The sequence below is a fragment of the Zootermopsis nevadensis genome, unplaced genomic scaffold (assembly GCF_977971745.1).
Source record: "Zootermopsis nevadensis isolate Lab colony 2312 unplaced genomic scaffold, Znev_1.0 Znev_ptg000057l, whole genome shotgun sequence".
Classification (NCBI taxonomy): Eukaryota; Metazoa; Arthropoda; class Insecta; order Blattodea; family Termopsidae; genus Zootermopsis; species Zootermopsis nevadensis.
The window spans coordinates 2,027,370-2,033,414 of NW_028259188.1; the positions used below are offsets into that span (position 1 = coordinate 2,027,370).

Below are 6,045 nucleotides of genomic sequence, written 5' to 3' on the forward strand. Positions count from 1 at the left end.
CCACCCCCACCCCGATCACGGAGGCCATCAGCTGAAGTGATCTTCCCCCCATGCCGCAGAGGCCTTCAGCCGAAACGGCCCCTCCCTCTCTGGGTTCAAACCCCGGAAATCCAACGAACCAAATTCCTTTGGACAACTTGCCTGACGGGATGACCTCCCATCAGCTGCAACGGATCCCAGTTTGAATGGTCGAGGCTCCCGCCACGACGTAATCCTGTTAGCGATAGCAAAATTTCCGTTTCTTATATTAAGACTGTTTACCATTTCCAGCAATGCGCCTTGTGCGCAGGAATGGTTTCACCTAGGTAGGGACGATGCTTGCGCTTGCTCAGGCCTCCGCCCTCAGTTAGCTTTTTGGTTGGTTGGTTGGTCCATATTTACACATTGTTGGTAGTTGAGAAAAATTACTCTAACTTATAATTTGGTTACATTCAATCATAAATTTAAAAAGTGAATAATTAATATTAAATGTGTTCTTTATATATAAATGTAAAAATAATGAGAAAGAATTGAAATTTCATTTTTCCTTACTTAAAAATAACTTCGAGTTTTATTATATTTGATTAATTTTAAAAGTAATTTTTCAACGCCCCCATAACCCCTGCGCCAGAGAAAATGCTTCCGGGGCCCGCATGCGGCCTGCGGGACACATGTTTCTATGTTCTGGAGTAGGCAATGGAATGGCAGATCTCTCTTTTCAAGGAGGCTGACAAGGGAATGGTCCATTTGGTCATGCCGAAACCTCACCTGAAATTTTGCTTATCTACAGTATACTGACTGAGCTATCCCGGCTCATATGTGAGTGTAGATTACGTACATTCACAAAATAAGAGAATTTCAGTGACCCAAAAATGGTCACGACAAAGTGTTGTCACTTCAGTGACACAACTCACAGAAATTAAGAGGGTAAAATCTCAAATGGGATATTCTGTAGGGGAAAAGTACAGAATATTTTTCACAAAATTATTGAGAAAGAAATCAGTCATCTGTCGTCTTCTCTCTGAAGCAGTGAAACATTTAATCTTCCAGTTTCCTAAATATGTAGATTAAATTATCCAATGGCAGTAGCTCGAGTGGCAGTCACTCCGTCACTATATCGTGTAACATTGCAGTAATATGGGGAAGATTAGTGTGGCCCCTGCACAAGGATTACGCGCAAGATCGTGAAGTGTTTCATAATTTTAACTTATTCTTAAAACATCCCAATCTCTACAGTTTAGCATTTCACAACAATAAATGTAACTTTTAATGGATTTTGTTAGGTGAACGTTCCTTGTAGTAAGTTTAAAACACTGACCAATGAATGACAGCCTGAGTGACATACTAGTGTCCTTTCCGATTCATGACTTAGAATCATCCTACATCATCTTGTTCATAATATTCCTCAGTCCTGGGAAATTCCAGGATAACACCTTAAAGTAGGCCACACCTGCTGCCTCTCACATCCCAGACATCTTTTCCTCAGAAATTTTCACACCTCCACAAATTACCTGGACGTCCAGATTATTGAGTATTTAGAATTGCCGCATTTTCATACCGGTCAGTTTTGGTCTCACTATTAATTAATGCGTATTGTAATTACATCCTCCATTTTCCCTGTACTTCAACCTTAGACTGCAGCGCAGAATGTGTAGCTCTTATCGGCACTGTGCACAGTGAAAAATCTTCCTTATATTTAATTAACATGGAGTAGAGTTCTTTTTAGTAACTAATAATTCCTCAGGCAGTGAAGGAATTTTATTCTTCTACAGCACCAAAAGATTCATTGCTACATTAACATATCCTGCCTTCACCCACATGAATCCAGTATAAATCTTCACACCCTGTAATGGTAAGATGCATTTTAACATTATCCATCTGTTTATATCTAGGTTTCGTATGTTCTCTTCACTTCAGGTATTGTAACTAAAAGATTGTGAGCATTTTTGTCTTTCCCATGCATCCTCCATTTCCCTAGCCATATCTTCTTTCTTGATTTCATCACAAACAATTTTTGATGAAGGGTATGAGTTAGGAAGGCTCTCGTGATGAGTTTTCTCCAACCTAATATTTCTTTCTCTTAGGTCCAAGTGTTCTCTTCAGCAACCTGTTCATAAAGACCCTAAACCTGTGCTAGTTTCTTAATGTAAGAGACAACTCTCTCGCCCATACAGTCCACGACTGTAATCTTGTGACTTGTGGGGTGAGGAAGTGGGGTGAAGGAGGAGAGATAGCGTTTGCCTTTAACGCTACCGACTTTCTGCATCTTAGGATTACAGTCGTGGACCGTAAGATCAATTTCTAATACTTTTAATATTCTATATTTATAGACAGGAGACAGCAAAAGAAAATTTGCTGGAATGAATTGTAGCGAGAAGTCTCCAAAATTAATCGACTCTAAATTTTTTCAAGATTATAACTTAAATATATGATTTGAAGCTTTAGCGGCAACTGAACTCAAGAAAACCCTCTCTGGCCAGCAACTGTATCGATTGGTCTAAAGAAATCCACGTTTTTGGGAACCCTCTACGTAATCAAGGACCTGTTGTGACTGGGTACCTTAAAAGCTCCCTATATATATATCTGCCCAGAACCAGTGTTCGTGGCTGGACACTGGTCAGTAAGAGGTAATAGGTGCAGTCAAGTACTTTCTTTGCTTTTCTTTGGCATTGCACTGGGCTGCTTGGCACAGGATGTGTTCCCGCCTCAGGGTGATATCTCTGATACTACTGAAATTACTGGGGGGCAGTTGGATTTGTATTGTGGTCCACATGCCCTGTTGCTTTTCCAGTGTAGAGATGCTGTGGTCTACTATAGTGGTCTGTGTGGCTGAGACATATGTGTCCCATATTCTGTTTGATTTTGGTCTCAGTGATTCTACCACGCTGACATGCAAATATTTTGTCACATCTGCAGGGGATTGAGTATCTTCGGACCTCAATTGAATGTTGTACTTGGCTGTAATATGGATGATCGTGATATTGTATTTAGCTGAACTTATTTTTGACAGATTGCCTTTGTGATACACCAGTTGGGTACTCCTGCTGCAGCTGTAGTTTGTGCTTCAAATGTAGGGTGTGATTGATGTCATGCTTACTATATCCATTTTGCTGTAAGTCCTTCTGTATGTGTTGAATTTTGCCCTGAAAGCTTCCAGCATCAGAGGTTGTTCTCACACGCTGGATAAGTGTAGTTACTACTGCCCAATTTTAGGCTGGATGATGTTTAGACTACATGTAGGTGTAGATCTGTGTGTGTAGGTTTTCTGTACACATTATGTCCAAGTGAACAATCTGGCTTCTTGCTTATTGTGACATCTAAGAATGGAAGTGACTAGTTCTGCTCAATCTCCATGATGAACCTAATATTTAAATGTATGTAGTTTATATGTTTTAGAAGCTCCTAGAGCTCTTCTATTCCATGAGACCATGCAAAATATTTGTCATCCACGTACGTGTACAGTGTGCTGGTTTCTTTACTCCTGAAGCTATTGCTTTACTCCTCCCACTAGCTCCCATTGGCAAGAGTCCATCCATTAATACTGATTCCGGGCATGCGTACATAGGGTATGTTAAAGGTATCCAGTCACACCAGATCCTTAAAATCTGATGGTTTGGGAGTGTATTATTTAAATAAGCATCCTGGACATTATCCATCTTTGTAATATAATTAAAACATGATATTTTGGAGTCTGAAATCTGTATCCATCCTTAGACCATTTTTGCATAGGTTTAAATGGTAAATATGTTGCCTTATAAACTGTGTTTCAAAATTTCTGTGTGGTTCATATACCGAGAGCAATTGGAAATAGATAATAAACTATATAGATAATGGTATTAAAAGCCGAATGTTTAATCGTTGTCTTTCTGTAAAGCATGTGCAGGCCAGCAACTTTTGTTAACAAGTAAAAAGTTATTACCACTGTATTATTTGTGCTGCATTGGTGTGGCTAGAAGTGTGAAGGAAGAAGGTATTTCTTTTATTTTTCCAGGATTGTTTCTTTATTGGCATTTTGATTTAAAGGTTCCACATTTGATTCTGACTGCAGATAAAAAGATTTATTTGCAAAACACATATCTTAGGGGCATTTTTGTTTTGTTATGTGTACCAGTCACACAAGATATGCATTAGTATGTTAATCTTCGAAAGGGTCATTTTGAAGACAAGGCATCTTTAATAATTTGTCTAGAATCCCTGAGCTTCATCTGCAGTTTTCGGTCATCTTGAAAAGACTCAGTTAGACAACAGACATAACATTCAAATGAGGCAATGTCATCCCAAGACTCTGACACAAGTCCAGAGAGCATTTCATTCTTATTCTTGGAGGGACATCAGGCAACGTTTCCTGCATGGTTTTCTTCACCACACGCCAGTTCTACTTAACCTCACTTATCCTTGGTCAGGCACTTGTAGTGGCCATTCAGTGAGTTTGACTTCAGCCTGCTGTGATAGCCTTTCTTGAATCGCATGAGAATCATGAATGGGGGAATGGCCCACTTGTGATCCACGCTGTTCTCAGCCCACGCTACATGTAATAGTTTAAGTTTAGTGGTAAGCACACCCTTCACTGCATAGTGTCGTAATGTGAGACCATCTTCTCTTAGTCTCAGTATAGCTGTACATTTATGTCCAAGACAGCTGATAGCAGCCTTAAGCTCCCTTGCACTGGCAAAAGGGTTCTTTGAGGTTTGGCTGCTGATGCAGCATCACAGACTGGACTTGATACGTGCTATAACCCAATTTCTTTGCACCTCTTAACTTGCCCATCTGTCAGTATTTCTGTAGCATTGCTCTTGTTGTGGACCCTGGGACACCATTCGTCCACCTGCAGTGATAGCATTTAACCCACCTTCTTCAACAAGAGTGATGACTTGCTCATGAGTAGATGTGTCATGGTGATCCACAGTGATGATAGGAGTTGTTCAAGCCTTGTGCACTGGTTGTATTATAGTAGAATGACCAAGAGATGTTCCATCCCCCATGATAAGTAATATAACTTGCTGCTGCATTCTTAGCTGTAAACAAGTAAGATTACATCAGGTGGCCATCAAAGTATATGAAACCCTCTCTAAGTCTCTGTTATGCAAATCAACCACACTGTTATCCATCTCAAATAACAAGTCATTAGTAACAAATGGAAGCCAGTGTAAGGTGAGTTAGCAGTGAAGTTGCTTCATTTGAACATTATGTTAGATCTGTAATTGAGTCCATACCAAGATGAATGACATCTTATTAAAGATGGCAGGTCATCAAAACAACCAGTGTAAGTGCTAACATACCAATTCGTATTTTGTGTAAGAACCTGGTATAATTTATGAAACAAGAATATTTCTAAAGTATGTGCTTTTACAAATAAATTGTTTATTTGCAGTTATATTTTAACACAGAACCTGTTAAATAGAATCTGGTTTTTGATTTATAAAATTTATAGTGCCTGGTTTTTGTTATATGTGTTATTTTCATGCAGAATATGCACTTTATCTTGATATTGGTGCAGTGGAGATTTGTGTATTTTCAAGCTTTGAAATTTAATTGTACTTTTGTATCAAACATCTGCATACAAGAGTCTGAAAGAGTGGAATTTCTCAAATGGATGATTAATTAAAAAAATATGATGGCCCTTGTATTTAGAGACACTTTCTCTAATGTTATTGTTTTTTCCTCCAGCTGCACTTTGTAGTAGAAATGAAAGGCCTTATAGACTGATTAAACTTTATAATATGGGAAAAGGTGGTTTAAAGTCCCACATTAAGGGCCTATCAGCTGGACTTTATGGTTAACAGTTCAGCAATATGCAAGTGCAATGCACGTCCATCTGGACTGTGTATGAAGTAACACAAGGACAGCAAAGGCTAACAATGCTTTTTTAACTGTTTAAATTATTGAGGTTATGTGAGAGGATGATATTGTGAATGATGAATCGGAAGGAACATGGAAGGAATTTGTAATTGCATGAAGTATTCATGACTTATTTTACAGAACTATCCTGCCACTTACATGCAAGGACAGGAGAGAAACATGAAACATGTCAGGATACCTGATCTCTGAATCAATATATGAACTCAG

General features: G+C 38.9%; 1 non-coding gene across 1 annotated transcript; it reads left to right on the forward strand.

Annotated features, from left to right (window-relative positions):
- The first annotated feature begins 1,076 nt into the window (after positions 1-1,076).
- On the forward strand, positions 1,077-1,183 carry LOC147871422 (U6 spliceosomal RNA). Its single transcript, XR_015532434.1, has one exon. It is a non-coding gene; the product is annotated as a U6 spliceosomal RNA (small nuclear RNA).
- The last annotated feature ends 4,862 nt before the right edge of the window (positions 1,184-6,045 follow it).